Raw genomic sequence first — 18,344 nt, 5'->3', positions numbered from 1 at the left:
ATTTAACTTTTCCGTTAATTCACCGTTAGTCTAATTCTAATATTAAAGTCTAATATAGAATTATAACTACACCATTAATCTAATTCTAATATTAAAGTCTTAATAGAACTTAACCACAAATCCTAATGTCGGAATCTCCTCAAACAATATTAGTATATATTTAATATTCTATGTCATAATTTTTATTTGTTCTCCCTTATGTCCCGTATTTGGTTTCAACCATACCTATACAATTATTTTATTGACAATTATAATCAATCTTGACTATATTATCTTGCATTTGTAAACTTAGAATTACCTATTTAACCCGCACGAGCTTAGCTCAATGGTTTAGTGGGTAGTATTTGGGAGAAGAAACGAAGGTTTGAACCTCGGCGGCGGCAGTGCGAGAATTATGTCCAAAGTGGGCAGATTCCTTGTGCGTATCAGCATTTGGCCCTGTCTGCTGAACCATTGAGTCACCGTGATTTACAGCTTCCCACAATGCTCTATCGGGTCGAAGTGTGGGGGGCCCTTGGGGTTGGGGACTCAACCTTTGGGAGAAGAATTACCTATTTAAATACGCAAATTCACCTTCAATTATCTATGCATGAACAATTTCAATATAATCCTGTCTTAATATACTTTAAAGTACTTATTTAAAAAAAAAAAAAAAGCATTGGGCATTATCCCAATCGCGCAATGCGCGTAAAAAACTAGTATTTTTAGATAATGATGCAATGCATATGGTAAAGATGAAATTCAATAATAATAATAATAATGTTATAAATATTTCAATTAGTGGCCATTAATCTTGAGACTCTTCATTTGCCTTCTACTTAATATCTTGTTTATGATAAGTATGTGAAAGGTTGTAATGGTCCCTATAAATTGAGGGTGAAGGCTTAATGAAAAGATAGTCTTATGAAATTGTGTTCTATACATTGTGTTCTTCATCTCCCTTTTACTTATCTATTCTATATACTCATATACATACAATCACGAAGCAGTACCGTGCAAACATCACGCGAGAACTGAGCTAGTTGATAGGCCAAATTACAACACGTTATCAGCACGAGTCTCTATTGTAATCTCCGGTGAACGGTACTAGTGGTTCATTTTCCCGTGCATTTTTGTTTTTTTTTTTAATCATATGCCATTGTTTATATATAAATATTATGTGTATATATGGCTATGAGTTTGGTTTGGAACCTTCAATTATTGTTTCTATAAAATGAGTGATTATTCTTCTGGTTTGTTAACAACTTTTGAGTGATGAACCCCTCATCAAGACATTGTTAAGAATTTGGGTAAATACATGAATTTGTAAATACATATTATTTTTATTTATTCTCTTAATTCTTGTATATGAGTTAGGCTCTATATGAACCACGAATCCATGGTGCTTTGAGATGGTAAATACATGTAGTTATATGCCAAATTGTATGTATATGTATCCATGTATGTTCTATGACTATGGATATCGAATGCATAATCGGTCCTTATTATATGTTTGCATCGGATTGTTGTGTTTGTATTAGAATGCTAAGAAACATGTATGCATATTTATGTAAAAGATGTTTCTTCATCCATTGCTTGAACATGTATTCAAAATATTGATTTTTTTTCCAAGTTGTCATATTGCTTCCTAAAGTTGCATCAAATGATGATCTTGTAGATCATGCCTTTCATAGAAAATTGTGAATGATTTTTAATTAAGATTGTTAAAGTTTATTTTGTGGAAGCTTAAGAGTGAGTAAGACTTTAAAGTTTAATTGATGACTTGGGAGCATCAATTCGGTGTATTGGAGAATGAAACACCACTCGTTGTCTGTAGCGCGAGTTGATGCTATAAAACGAGTCGATGCTTGCTGCATCAATTCGGTGTTTTCGCACCGATTCGTGCCTTGTTGCTTGTAGCACGAGTTGATGATATAAACACGAGTCGATGCTTGTTGCATCAATTTGGTGTTTGCCTCACCAATTCGTGTTGCACCATTTCGGTTTTTGTGTATATTCGAAAGATCAATTTGTTTTCTGATTTTATCTTTTGACTTCATCTTAGAAAGTTCATTTTGCATCTAGAAGATGTTAAATTCCTTATTTTTCTATAAACATGTGATATTATGAATGTATATGAGAACATATGATATATGTTTTGTAGATTACGTATTCAATTGTCAAATGTGAATTTATTGAACTCACTTATGAATGAAGCAATTGTTGGGTTCTAGATATTGAAATTTATTTGGCATCCAAAGAATTGAGCCAAGCTTTTGTTGCTAAGTCACAGAGCACCGATATCCAGAAGGCACAAGCTCTCATTTTCATATGTCACCACTTGAACCACGATCTTAAAAATGAGTATCTGATTGAAAAAGAACCCCTCGAATTAATGGAAGTCCCTGAAGGACTATTCCGACCAAAAGTCATCAAATGTTCTTCCCCAAGACACATTTTGACTAGTTTAATCTCATGTTTAATTTTGAGATTATAATGTAAGTCAGTGATTAACTATAATTCAGCTATGCACAAAATAGTCTCGCAACTGAAACTCTAAACAAGAAGTTTCAGATAAATATTTAATTGGAAAGACATTGCCAACTTTTCATGCGAGTAATTTGTACTCCAGCAGTAGTACAACACAAAATTATGAGCAGCATCCTAAGCTGATTTTAGCACTCTTTGTGGCTAAGAAACATAAATAGTTGTTGACGAAGAATCAAAATGCATGCCTGGTTGGGTTTGCACAGGTGCCTGAAGCACATAATATTACCTAGTTGAGTAACGTTATAAGGGGGAGTGGTCGAGATTATAACCAGTGTGGTATGAGTTTCGAGCTCAAAATAAGAAACAAAGTGATCAAGATATTCAAGGACGACCAAACTTATTGAGGCAAAATCTTAGCCAGAAGCATGTTTGCTAACAATGTGGGTCTGAAGGGCATTGATCCCTACGTGCCGCACACCAAAGCATTTGGTCATCAGAGAATAAACCTCATCTTGATGATTCTAGCTAATTTGCCTGAAGCAAATATTGCGAATTAAATGATGAGGTATTGATGAAGAAATGATTAGTGTCATGATAATAGCTAATTTCCCCGAAGCAAATATTGCGATAAATGATGATAATGAAATGATGAGGTATTGATGAAGAAAAGATTGGTGTCATGATAATGTTTTGAACAATGCATGAAAATATATTCATGGCCAAAAAAAGTTAGTTCATGCCTGAAGCATGAAGTATCCGAGTAGTTAGCTCATGCTTGAAGCATCCGAGAAGTTAGCTTATGCTTGAAGCATCCGAGAAGTTAGTTTATGCCTGAAGCATCCGAAAAGTTAATTCATGACCGCAATATTTGAAAAGTTAAGTTATTTTTGGACGCAAATTATTATGAGGGCAAAGTGATTTACTTTGCTGATTTTACTACTCGGATTAACTATTCGAAATTTACTATTCAGGAAGTTTACTTCTCATAGTTACTTCTCTTAATTTGCATGCTTATTTACTCAAATTTATTCTTATGCATGCAATCATGACTCTCGTATGCAATTGACTGGTTGCTAATTCAAAGTTGAATTGTTATTTGATCTACATATCCTATACCAATTCCGGAAGGATTGCTATTATCAAGAAATTATGATAATCATCTTTTGACTAAATTTAAGATGTCAAAATGTCGAATTCCTCTCCAAGTATGGCTTAGTGCAATTCTGTGTTATTTAAGGGGTGATGTACTATACCCTTTTATAAGAATGATCATTGACTTATGTCATACATGATATGACTGATTTAGATGTTATTATTTTGAAAGATAAAAACAAATGATATCATATCAGTTTGCCCGAAGCAAACGAGGGAATGAATTATATCATATCAGTTTGCCCGAAGCAAATGAGGGAGCGAATTATATCATGTGAATTTGCACGAAGCAAACCAGTGAATGAAACTAATGGAAAGTTGAGGATAAAGATTTTTGAGAGATCTTGAAGATCTATTTTATTTGACAAGCTTCACAGCTTCCCTACGATTGTCGTGTACCCTTATAATATCATTTGATATGTATGCTTTCATATCTGATTATATATTTTCTTGTTGGGGACATCAGTTTTATTTTCTATTGTGGTTATCGCAATCTAACCTACTGCATATCATAATTATCCCCCCTAGAACCTAGTACGTGGTATAAAACCAATATTTCCCATCTGCGTTTTATTCACAGTGTGCAGTCTTTTTCCTATATCACCACCATAGCGTACCTTTGTGGGCATGTATATGTTGATTATAAACCTCCGTCTGTTATTTAAATCCTTAGAGCCCATGATAAGATATCAATATATAAATTAGGTACGCTGACTGCACACTTTATGAAGATCATTTCACGGCATTAGGGGGAGATAAGAGCTCAAATTTTATAGAATGCCGGGAAATTCTATGAATGATTGATCTTCAATATTTGAATCCACGTACTAGGTAGATTGAACTAGAAGTTCAGAAGAAGTAAACTGAACTGGAAGTTCAGAAGATAATTAATCTGCCAATATATATATTGATCATAAAAAGAGTGACTAGGTCCTATATATCTTCCCCAACTTGGACCATATGTATCTATCAATGCTCCTTGACGCCAGAAGCGTGGAGACATGTTGGTATAATCCGCGGAAAGCTAAAACTAGTAGAAAATGGAATCACTCTTGAAATCGCTTAAAGAAGTATGTCCTGCAGATATTCGTCCATAAGACATTCGTCCGGAAGGCGAAAAATCCCAGTAAAATTATAGGTGCACCCAAAATCATAATACTGGGGATGCGGAACGACCAGATAAAAATATCTTTGGGAAATGACTAGAGTCTGGTTGAATTAGAAATTGCCATTATTTTATATATATATGGGAGAAATTTATGAAAAATGTTATAGTTGTCGACAACACAATTGCCTTATAAATTGCTCTTAGTATATGAGAATCTGGATCCAGTGCTAGGCACCAGTAGTGTCTTGATTTTTTAATGTATAAAAGAGCAATTAAGGCATGTATAGCTCAGTTCGCTAAAACTGTATTCTCTTTATAACACGTACACCATTTAATGTTAACCCTGTAGGTTACAAATGGGTGTTTGTACGAAAGAGAAATACAAATAATATGGTGGTATGATATAAAGCGAGACTGGTAGCTTAAGGGTTTACGCAGAGACCCTGATTTGATTTTGATCAAATATTCTCTCCCACAACATATGGCATTACGTTCCGCAAATTAACATTATTGGCAGTGAATTATAAATTTAAATATGCAGTTGATGAACGTCATGACCGCAAACTTATGGGTCATTAGACGCTAATATTTATTTGTAAATCCCTGATGGATTGAACACTTCTGAAATAAGGAAAGTGAAAATCGCAACGTGTACCATTAAACTACCAAGTCTTTGTATGACTTGAATATTATTGACTGAGTGTTTTCCTCCCGAAGAAGGAATATGCGAATAATATGTATCATTATGTGTTTGTTAACGAATTGCTAATGGAGTTATTTATTTATCACCTCAGATCAGTCGATATTGATGTTTTAAATATCAATGAAACACATAGAGAGTTTGGTGATATCAGCTCATGCCGAAAGATGGAGTTTTGAAATAAAAGACTTGGGAAACCCAAGTATTGTCTCGACGTGAAGATCGAGCTTTTCTTTGAAGATGTTTTATACACCAGTCAGCCTACTTGAAAATGTCTTGAAGATGTTTTATATGGATAAGTATTATTTACTTATCACACTAACGGTTGTCCAATAATCTCTTGAAGTAGATAAAGGACAATTTAGACTCGAAGATGATAATGAGGATATTTTGGGACTGGAAGTCCATTACTTGATATTTTTATTGGAGCACTATTATAGAACTAGAAGTTCTATAGTCGCATCAGGCCTGATATTGAATTTGCGATGAAATTGCTAGCAACGTTTAGTGCTCCCTCTACAATGAAATATTGAAATTGTGTTTAACATATCCTCCAGCATTTTCGAGGTATAAAGATTTTGACGTTTATGTGAGAAACCAACATGTGGTTTTGATGGCTACTTGGGTACTGGCTCTTTTATTTGATCCCTATGATGCCAAGTCCCAATCTGGTTATGCTATATTTTTACCCCCAATGTCCCATATGAGGACAAATAAGATTGTGTTGCACAAGCAAGTAATAATTTTGTTAAGGAGAACCTTACAAAACATGTTGCACCTAAATCCTTCTACACACATGAACTCTAGAAGAGTTGTAAAATTCTTGTTGAGAATGTTTTCCCCACTGAACAATCTTGCAGATATGTTCACTAAGTCTCTGCCTACATCCACTTTTGAGTAATATGTTCATAAAATTGGGATGCGTGGGCTTAGAAGATTGTTATCTTCAGGGGGAGCGACAACCCCTAATTGCACTGGAATGGACAATCTAGAAGGCTTTTGAAATCCTGAAGATTATGCTCTGAAAGCATATGGTTGTACTCTTTTTTCCCTAGCTAAGTTTTTCCCCACAGGGTTTTCTTAGGCTAAGGTTTTTAATGAGGCAATCGATGTTGGTGCACTTGAGTGGATAGTCCTGAAGGCCCTTGAAATCTTGAAGATTATGCCCGGAAGGCTTATGGTTGTACTCTTTTCCTTAGCTAAGTTTTTTTTCCCACTGGGTTTTCTTAGGCTAAGGTTTTTAATGAGGCAACCGGTGCAATACAATGGTTTAATATACTTCGTGTACTCTTTTCCTCGTCTAGTTTTTCCCACTGGGTTTTCTAGCGAGGTTTTTAACGAGGCATGAGTATAGTTATTTAATGGCCAAGGGGGAGTGTTATAAATATTTCAATTAGTGGCCATTAATCTTGAGACTCTTCATTTGCCTTCTACTTAATATCTTGTTTATGATAAGTATGTGAAAGGTTGTAATGGTCCCTATAAATTGAGGGTGAAGGCTTAATGAAAAGATAGTCTTATGAAATTGTGTTCTATACATTGTGTTCTTCATCTCCCTTTTACTTATCTATTCTATATACTCATATACATACAATCACGAAGCAGTACCGTGCAAACATCACGCGAGAACTGAGCTAGTTGATAGGCCAAATTACAACAAATAATAATAATAATAATAATAATAATAATAATAATAATAATAATAATAATAATAATACTAATGATGATGGAATGCTACTGTAAAGATGCAATTCAATAATAATAATAATAATAATAATAATAATAATAATAATGAAATGCGTACTCTGTAAAGATGTTTCACAAACCATCCAACACCAACAAAACTAAAATTAAAATCTACAAACATGCAATTCCTGCTAATTGATTGTTTTGTTATATAATTTGTGATAAGTAACAAAATATTACAATTGTAATCTACTTCATTTCACAATCCATCCAACAAAATAACATCCTCATATACAGCCCCAAATCCATACAAATTACAGACTATCCAATTCACAGACCATCCAACAAAATTTACATTAACATAGCATATCCATTATCTGCACACAAAATAACAGCCCCATATCCATATTAATTCGCAAAAAAAGGGCTACAAGGGCAACAAGCAGTCTACACACCATATCCACCATGAAAATCATAGGTTGGATGATATGCATTGATCTCAGATAGTTGTTTCACCACATAGTGGCTCCTAAGCTCCTTTGGCAAAGCAAAGAACGTATCAAGCTTGTGTGCATCTTTCAGAATATGTTCACCAGCATTCATGACCTCTTCTGTAGAAAATCCTGGTAGTTGCATTATCTCTTCAAAGATCTTCATCTTCCTAGTGTTGTTCTCAGATTCATTCTGATATGTTGCCACATGTTTGTATGCACATACATAATCATGGATCTCTGCCACCAAGTCATTAAAGCCATCATCACTTCTTGATCTTTTCTTGGTAGTATGCTATTTTTTTACATTGGCAGTGTTTGTGGAGGGACAAGAAGATAAGTCAACCTTATCAACATTATTTTCTGCCTCATTCTGACCTAATCCTTCATCTTCTCCAAATTCCCAATCCACTTGGAAATCATCTCCACTACATCAGCTAGGGTTTCTGCACCAGCTCCTGAAGCATGACCATTTCTCGAAACAGTCATCAACTCATCTAAATATGGGAATGGTTTGTTCCTTAATCCAGTTGTAGTAGGATGACTCTGAAAAAAAAAGTAAATATATCAATAATAATCTAAAACAACTAACTTAATTTAGTTTACATTTTACTTACTTCAACCCATTCATCAAAAACATCCTTGGTAGCAGTAACACACTTCTCAGTATCATTCCATCCAAATCCACTTCCTTTGTTTAGTATCTCTTGAATTGCAATAAATTGTCTCCTCCAAAGTTTATAGCGAGATTCAATGTGTGGGGTGGCCTTAATGTTTGTTCCTGGCAGTTTCACTTGAAGCATCTTCTCAAGTTGCTGCAAGTATCCACTTTTGAGTCCATTATCCCCCTTTGTACTTCGATCATTTGCCAAATCAATAAGGCATTCAATTAAAGCTGCATCTTCAGCTTTAGTCCATTGTCTTTTAATAAGAGAAGTTTTCTTTGTAGGCCGTTTTTTTACTACTTTCTTCCATTGACATTCTACAAATGAAACAAGATAACAAGAAAAAATAAATAGAGCACAAAATATATTAATACTACCATAAATTAGTTCATAGTTTTGACATTCTACTAAAATTAGTTCATGCATAAAAGAAATAATGACATAAAATAAAAATGTTCTTAAACTGAAATACTAATAAAAAAAACAGCATAGGCAATAATGATCTAAATGGTGCGATGACTGCCAATTGGTGAACATCTTCTCTGCTAATTTGTCCCTCCATTCAGTCTAAACAGAATTTGTCTCACAGTGTGTTATTAGTTCTTCCTCATAATCATTATCAAACTCAGGTTGAGGTACTTCAATCTCTATAGGGTCAATTGACATTTCAGACCTAATGAAATTGTGGAGAATGCAACAAGCATATATAATCCTACATTGAGTTTTGATTGGGTAAAATGATTTATCTCTTAAAATACTCCATCTAGCCTTTAATATGCCAAAACACCTCTCAATGCAATTTCTTGCTTGAGAGTGTTTCATATAGAAGTGTTCCTTAGTTGTTGCAGGTTGGTATCCTTGTCTCCATTCATTTAGATGATACCGTTGACCTCTATATGGTGCCAAAAATCCATCACTATTTGTGTATCCAGCATCACACAAATAGTAATTCCCTATATATTCAATTTTAAGAATTCATTAATATGTAAATCCAAATAACATAATTCAAAACCTATGATGAGATTGTAAACCCAAATAACATAATTCAAAACATATGATGAGATTAATTACCTTGAGGAACCCTTAGGCCATCCTTCCTACTAATTGCATCCCTCAAAACTCTACCATCGGCAGCAGATCCTTCCCAACTCGGTAATACATAGATAAAATACATGTTTGGTGTGCAAACACCTAATACATTGGTAGTAATTTCACCTTTCTTTGTTCAGTATCTAGGTCTATCAACGGTTTTAACATGGACCTTTATAAAAGTGACATCTTATGCTCCAAAGCAACCCTGAATTCCAATAACTTAATTAATACTTGGTTTAATTTATTTTTAAGTAGATAAAAAAAAACTTAGTACTTAATTAAAATTCATACCTTAAACCACTTCCACCTATCATCCGTTGAATTATCAGGTATAGGCTCAGGCTTTCTTAACATTATGTCGTGTAGCCTTAAAACGGAGTTCAAAACAGCATGAAATTGTCTGCTAACAGTCTCACCAGACCTTGCTATTTGGTGTTTGAGTACTCTATTCTTAATGTTGTGTCCAATTATATGAAGAAAGGATATTACCATCTCATATACTGTCATATTCCTATTATCTTTCAACTTACCATGAGTCTTTAACAAATAACCTAATTTTGTTAAAGTTCTTCTATCCATTCTGCAATTTTCAACACACTAGACATCACTGTCAAAGACCATTCTATTTAAATTTAAAGACCTAATATTTTATCTATATGTTCTTTGATGAACATATGTAATGGTCTTTTTAAACCTTCTTGTCCTTCTCCTAACTAGTAAAGCCAAAGAAAGGAATATAAGAATATTTAAAAGGTTGTCCATCATTTGTGTTAGGAATAAAACGTAATAGTTTTGATGAGCCAAATTTGTATTTTTAGAACCCCCATATTTTATTTTGAGTCTAGTTGTCTATTAGCCTAAGTCCCAAGTCAAGCCATAAAAGTCTACGAATTCTTAGCAAAATATACTTATCCAGAATGTTACTATTTGAGATTTATTTATCTTGGAGAACACCAAAGGATGAAGTGGTGAAGTGGATAAGGAACAAGGTTGCTAAAGTTAAAGGTCATGGGTTTGAGACTCAATCTCTACATTTTTAAGTAAGAGATAAAGAAGGGGACGACTAAGGAGCTGATGGGGACGACCAAGGGGCAGACTCGGATTATTCTACGAATTAATGTGAAATTCTACTAAAGCCATTCTGGGAATAAAGATTAAATCCAGAAATATTAACCAATGAGTTAATATGGCGCAGTGGTATAAGCTTGGAAGACAAATTTGATTGGACTCGTGATTAAATCCCATTGGAAGCATATTTTATAAGTATGACACTTGTTGGGTGCATGCTACAATGTGGACACATGTCATACTAAATTGACTACAAGTTTGGAAGCTTGTGGACATGATAAGAAAGATGCACGTGAATTCTTCTACACATCTTCTTTCTCATTTAAATATCTTGCTATGCATCTCAAATCATTTCAGAAGAAGAAATAGACGAAGATATAATTTTTATTCAAGCAAGAATCAGCAGAAAATCTTTTGGAAGATTTCATCATTTTGAATCCGTCAAGATAAGGTAATTATTTTTCGGAGAAGTTTTAGCTGATGAGCCGATATGTATGACTTTTGAAGATTTGTCAGGTGAGGATTTTCAAACTCACTGTGGAAGCCCATCTCTTGCATTAAATCACTGCAATGCAAGTTGGCAATAATGTGTAGCTGGTCAAGATGAACGATCAAGATCAACTGATGCTACAACGGTAATATAGCTTCTTCAGCTATATATACCATGAAGACTTGAAGACATGAAGCAAGGCAGAGAAGGCAACGCAATACACAAAGAGAAAAATTCGAAATATCTAGTTTGAGCTTACACGAGAGATTCTTCAAGTCATTAGAAGAGAAATTTGTTTTCTCTTAAACTTACCTCTACTGTGTGTAGAAAGAGGGTTGAGTGTAGCTTTGTGCAAGACACTACCCTGTTGAGTGTAGCTTTGTGCGAGACACTCGTGAGTGTAGCTTTGTGCGAGACACTCGTGGTTGCTGAGTGTAGCTGTGTGCGAGACGCTCGGTGGTGCTAAGTGTAGCTGGGTGCAAAACACTTAGTTGGTGTAGGAGTATAGCTTTGTGCGAGATACTCGGGAGTATAGCTTTGTGCGAAATACTCGGGATTGAGTGTAGCTGTGTGCAAAACACTCGGGAAGTGCCTGTGTGCACTTGATTCACTATTTGTATCTGGGTGAACGAGATAGTGAATTTCCTCCTTGGAGTGAAAGGAGAAGAGTGGACTAGGAGGATTACACCACCTCTGAACCACTATAAATTGCCTCTCTCATTTACATACTGCCTTTATTTATTATTGCATGCATACTAACCCATTTACTATTCGTCTTATTCATTTATCTTATTGATTGGGTTATGTGATTTTACAAGTGCATGCAGACACAATTCCATTTGGACTCACTCATTGATTTACACGTGACATCACACACATATTGAGTGAACCATCTCTTTAAATATTTTGTTATCTTGCATGTTGAATATTTGACTGACCCATCTTATATTGTGCGAATTATTCATCTGGGTTTAGTAGCTTTCACGTATGCATGTGGGCATAAATTAGCATACTTATTATTTGAGCCTTTGCAAGCATATCCATAATATTGCATGTGATATATCTCTTTGATTTTACGTAACACTTGGTTGTTTAATTTATTCCGCTGCGTATCTAATTTTCATATCTTGTTACTTAGAGTTGAAATTACCAAAGTGTTATTAATTGTGAAAAAAGTTTAAAAAGTCTATTCACCCCCCCTCTAGACTTTTTACCACCCTATCGGACCAACAATTTGTAGTTGCAAAATGAGGATATTCTTCTGTCTTAGCGACAATCGTGCCATAACACCCTATAAAAACAGTATTATTAAAATAAATTAACCCAATAATGACAAATAACTAATTATATTAGTTGCAAAAAAAAAGTGAGAATATGAAACAAATTAGGGAAGTATTATATATATATATATATATATATATATATATATATATATATATATATATATATATATATATATATATATATATATATATATATATATCTACTATACTAATAAGAGCCCAAGAGAGTTAGGCCTATAATGGGTAGAAAAAATGGCGGTCAAATCTTTTAATTAAATGAATGGCTCAGATTGATCAGATTTTAATTTTTCCTTGAGATTTACTAATTTATCCTTAATGAATATGATTATCCGTTAACTTTTCCGTTAAATATTATCTTTTCCGTTAATTTCTGTTAGTTCACCGTTAACTTACTCATTGATTTCAATAAGAAAGGTCTTAGGTTCGAACCTCATCTCAATCAAAGTTGGCATAATTAGTACTCTATTTTACTCTTATTAAATTATTAATTAATTAAAATAATAATTTAGTAGCTACAACAAAAAATAATACATATGCATTTCTTTAATTTAGAATTATGTGTCTACAATGTCTTTATTCAAAAGAAATTATTCATTATCAATAAATTAAATAGAAGAAACAATTTCATTAGTTATATTGTCTTTATTTTTCTCTAATATAAATATTCTTTATATTCAAATTCATCAATGGATTATATTCGCTACATTGTCCCTACAATGTCTTTATTAAAAATAAAAATTATTCATTATCAATAAATTAATTAAGAGAAATAATTTTATTAGTTATATTGTTTTATATTTCTGTAATATAAAAATTCTTTACATTCAAATTCATCAATTGATTATATTCACTACATTGTCAATTATTGTTTTTGTGCACTATTTTTTTAATTAAATATCAAAGTTATAATACAAAATAATGCTATATATTTATTTACCAAGTATTTTATTAATATCATGATTTTTTTTTTAAAAAAAATAATTAATAAAGTCAATCATATTAACTACTTTGAGCGATTTGTTGACAAAGAGAGTATTCAAATCACACAACAAATTGAAGTGAGAACTACCTCGCAATGTCCTTGTTTGACAATTAGCAGTTAGCGGATTATATTAGCGGAATTGACCAGCAAATTATATCTATGGTTGGTAAAAAGATATTTGAAAAAATTAACTATTTAGATTAACAAAAAGAGTAATTAAATCACACAATAAATTGAAATGGGAAACTACATCGCAATGTCCTTGTTTGGTAATCAGCATTTAGCTCTTCAATATTAGTATATATATTTAATATTTTATGCCCTAATTTTTATTTGCTCTCCCTTATGTCCCGTATTTGGTTTCGACCATACCTATACAATTATTTTATTGACAATTATAATCAATCTTGACTATATTATCTTGCATTTGTAAACTTAAAATTACCTATTTAAATATGCAAATTCAACATTCAGTTATCTATATGCATGAACAATTTCAATATAATCTTGTCTTGATATACTTTAAAGTACTTATTTAAAAATAAAACATTGGGCATTATCCCAATCGCGTAATGCGCGTAAAAAACTAGTATATATATATATATATATATATATATATATATATATATATATATATACACACACACACACACACACACACTGCTGCAATCATGATTAGGCATATGGTTGTAGCCTTTGGTTGGCATTTGGTGAGGAATGAAGCCGTATGGCTCTTGTGTGTTGTAGACAATAATTTGATCTTGAATTTTGTATATTTTTGCAATAATCAATGCATATCATGTTTTCTTTAAAAAAAAAAAAAAAACTATGAATTGACCTCATATTGCACTATGCGAAGAAGAAATGAGCAATTTTTACATGAGTAAGCAAAGCTATTCGAATATCTAGGGTAGATCAACAATTGATTTTCAATAAATCCAGGGTTTGCAAATACATAAATTGATAGAAGAAAAATAGTTCATACGCACAAATATATGAAAAACACAGAACAAATTAAGCTTTAGATTACACGAAGAAAAAAAAAACGCACCTTTGAAGACCTTCAATGAAGAGAAAAATGGAGAAACGATGCAATAGGATGGAGTTTCGCACCTTGGTGGAGCGTCTCTCTATCTGATGAATCTATGAAAAAAAGAAGAATAAACAACGGCAATTTTGGAATATTGAAAAGTAATCTCACATTACTTAATAAAATTTTGGTAATCAGATTACCTCCAACATTACCATATTTCTGGCATGGCAGTAATGTTGCATTACCTTCCATCTCCGATGACCTAAACCAAACATGGTAATCTGAGAAAGAGATTACCTTTCTCAGATTACCAGGGTAATTTGAGATCCCTTGAACCAAACGCCCCATAAAGAGTAATTCTACATGTACTCTCAATTTGTACTATCATTTTGTACTCCTTATGATTTGGCATGTTTTGATTGCTCAATTTTATAGGGGGCATGATGTTTATCCAATTCTTTTTTTCTTCCTCCAATCAAATTTGAACACAAGTGGGAGTAGAAGTAGGGAGTATGTTTTTGGGAGTACATCAAGTATTTTTGCTCCCTAAATTATATATAAACTGGAGGTGTTTGGCAATCGGCTGATAGCTGATAACTGATTGGGTTAACTGATTGACTAATAGCTGGTTTTGTTAATTGATTTTGACCAACTGATTGTATTAACTGATTATAGAAAATTGTTTGATAAATTAGCTAATAGTTGATAGCTAATTGTATGTAAAATGACCTTGTGTTAATTTCTTAATTCTTTAGTTACTTTTACCATTTATTTTCTTTAATTACTTTTAAAATTTATTTGTATTTATTATTATTATTATTATTATTATTATTATTATTATTATTATTATCAATAAAATGTTACCTATTAAATTGTTTGTTTGATTATTAATAATGTTACAATTATAGAGGAATACTCCGTAATTAATACTAGTTGAATATCAAAAACATCAATTCAAATAAGCATAATTTAGTAATAATAATTCAACATAATAGTTTTTTTATTAATACAAAAAGGGGGGAAGACCCCAGGCTAAGAGACAAAAAATAAGATCAGCCTACACCGTCTCACAAAGCACATGCACCAAACAAAAAATAAGATCAGCTTGCACCGTCTCACGAAGCACATGCACCAAAAGATTGCAGCCATCTTCACCAAGTAATAATACTCTAGGAATGACACCTAGCTGCAAGCAAACTAAATGTAATGGTATCGCGAATAATTGTCGTTTCCCGGGTTCTCATATTATCATCACCCGGTACAAAGTTAGCTTCAACATCTTTGAAAATATCTGGAGGTATGAACTCTGGATCTTGATCAATGAATCTAAAACCGAGATCACCAACTGTGTTTTTCTTTATGTAGTTGTGCAATGCAAAGCATGAACAAATAAGTCTATTTTGATCCATTAATGAATATATCGGCATCTTTTGCAATATCTTCCACCGAGCCTTAAGAACACCAAAAGCCCTCTCAATGCAACTTCTTAGAGATGAATGAGCTCGATTAATACTTCTTGAGATCCCCTAGGGTTAGCTCCACAAAACTTTGATTGATGGTATCTAGTCTTAAAATAAGGTGTCAAATATCCATTTCTTTCCAGGAAGCCTTTATCCACCAAGTAATACTTTCCTAAAAGTATATAAAATAAAAGTTAATAAATTATAAGTATATTTAACCATAATAGTAATTAATGAGACAAACTTTTTAAATTACCTTGTAGTGGTTTAGGGATTTGAGACTTATTACTAATCGTGTCAAGAAAAATGCGAACATCATGTGTTATCCCTCCCCTCCTGTTAAAACAAATGTGAATAACAGATCAAAGTCACATGCTGCTAAGACATTGGTTTTTGGAATCCCTTTCCTTCCTCTATATCTCATTTGATCTTCCTCTCTTACGGTTATGGCAATATGTGTGCCATCAATAGCTCCAATGCAGTTCTAATTTTAGGGAAAAAAGGTGGCATATATTAATTAACATATGGATGTAACAAATAAATAAATAAGAATGAAATGAACAAAATATTAATTCACTTACTTTAAAATGTGGCATATATCTATTATTATTAGCAATTTGTGGCGGGATCTCCTTGAACACGTGATCTTTTGGTACAAGCATATCTCTTGAGAATCCATCCATGGCATTCAACACTTCTTTAATAATTCTACTCACAGTTTCACCGGAATGTTGAAAGCGTTCTTGAGTATCTCTATTAGAAGCACCCTTACTAAGCACATATACAAATATACCAAGTTTCTCTAAAGTTGAGATCCTATTTGAAGCCCTCAAACCATACTTGGTTTCTAAATCTACACATAAATGACGAAATGTAATTGGGTTCATCCTAAATACATTAAAACACCGTTTCTCACGACTATTCATTAATTCATTCATCCATCTTTCTCCCGTTAAACTTGAAGTCATGCATGACTCCTTGTAAATATGCTTCAAAAAGTATACACATATACCCGGTCGTATAAGTCACCAAGTCCCAAAATTCATCCTCATTGTCCAAGTACTCCTTAATTATGATAAATTTTCTAATTTGCTCAGTATTATCCATCATAATAGTCCATAAACAAATTATATAGCATTTCCTACAATAAGAATTCATAATAGTTTATCAAATAAGAAATTATATAACAGTTCATAATAGTTCATACAACAAGAAATTACATAAGAGTTCATAATAGTTCATATAATTAGAAATCATATAAGAGTTCATACAATTAGAAATTACATTAGAGTTCATAATATGTCATTACAGTAAATTACATAACATTTCATACAACAAAAGTTCATAATAGTTCATACAAAGAAATTATATATAAGTTAATGCATAACCACTACTAAAGCAAAATACATAACACTACCAAAGCCAAAATACAAAGCAGTTCATGCATAACCATTAATGCTTGTTTTCTTTCTCATACAAGAACTTGATGTAGTCAACTCTCACCTTATCATATAGTAATCCAAAGATAACAGTTCTTTTTTTGTGGATCTTCAATTAGCGTGCAAGCAAAGAAAAATTCAGGGGTGCCGAAATCCAAACCTGGCAAAACATAAAATTTTGCCAATGCATCCGTAATTTCATTATGACTTGGATTTTTCATTGAAGTCAAAACATCCATAAGTGACATATTCACCTCCTTAGATACATTAGTTCTTTCTCCAATAATTTGCAACATACTATCAAGTTTCTCACTCAACGTTGCAACCGCTCCTCTTTTTTTAGTGGTTTCAATCGTTGCACTCTTACTACTTTGTAAAGAATTAACCTCTAAAATCCTCTTACCTCTACTTTTTCACTTCTCTCAAATTGTGTGTCTTGAGGGTTAGGTATAGACTCTTTCCACACCTCTTCCCATGTATTATAATCATTATCATCTCCACGAGTCTCATCCATGTCACCAAGATCAACATGGGGAGTATCATTACAAGGAGGGGATGGAACATAGAATTCATCACTTTCATGTTGCAAATGTCCTTGCAAGGGATCAAATTTAAGTGCTCCTTGAGCATAACAACAAAAAATTTGATGCATCTTAATTTCTAGTTCAAAATCAAGCCCTTCTTCCCGAAAAGCCTCAAACTTTGAATTTTCTTAATTTTCATATCCCACCACTCATTAGTAGCACTAATAGTTCCCTTCTCAGGATCCCATCCTAATCCTGTATCTTTTCCTTTGAGTTGTTTCCACAAACCCCATCTAGTTCTCATCCAATCTACCTTGTTTTTTAGTTTCATTTTATCGCATTTAAGGTTTGCAATTCTTTGAAATTCTACTTCTATCTTCTTCCACAGTAACCTTTGAGAGGTTACCCCACCACTTTTCCTTTTACTTTTTTCAACATATTGTATACAAAGATCACAAAGAATGTGAGGTTGTTCTTTTGACCAACTAACCCTGCTTGAATTTTTACCATGTTGGTTTTCATCGTTGTTCTCACTTTGACCTTCATGTATATTTTTTTTTCGATTCGGTGCCATAGTAACATAATAATAAATTAGTGTTTACTCATGAAATTCCATAGTGCTTCAGGATATGAGATAAATAGTAATATGATTCACAAAGACCTCTAATTTAAGCATTGCAT

Source organism: Ipomoea nil, unplaced genomic scaffold (genome assembly GCF_001879475.1).
Source record: "Ipomoea nil cultivar Tokyo-kokei standard unplaced genomic scaffold, Asagao_1.1 scaffold1334, whole genome shotgun sequence".
Taxonomy (NCBI): Eukaryota; Viridiplantae; Streptophyta; class Magnoliopsida; order Solanales; family Convolvulaceae; genus Ipomoea; species Ipomoea nil.
This window is presented reverse-complemented; position numbering follows the sequence as displayed.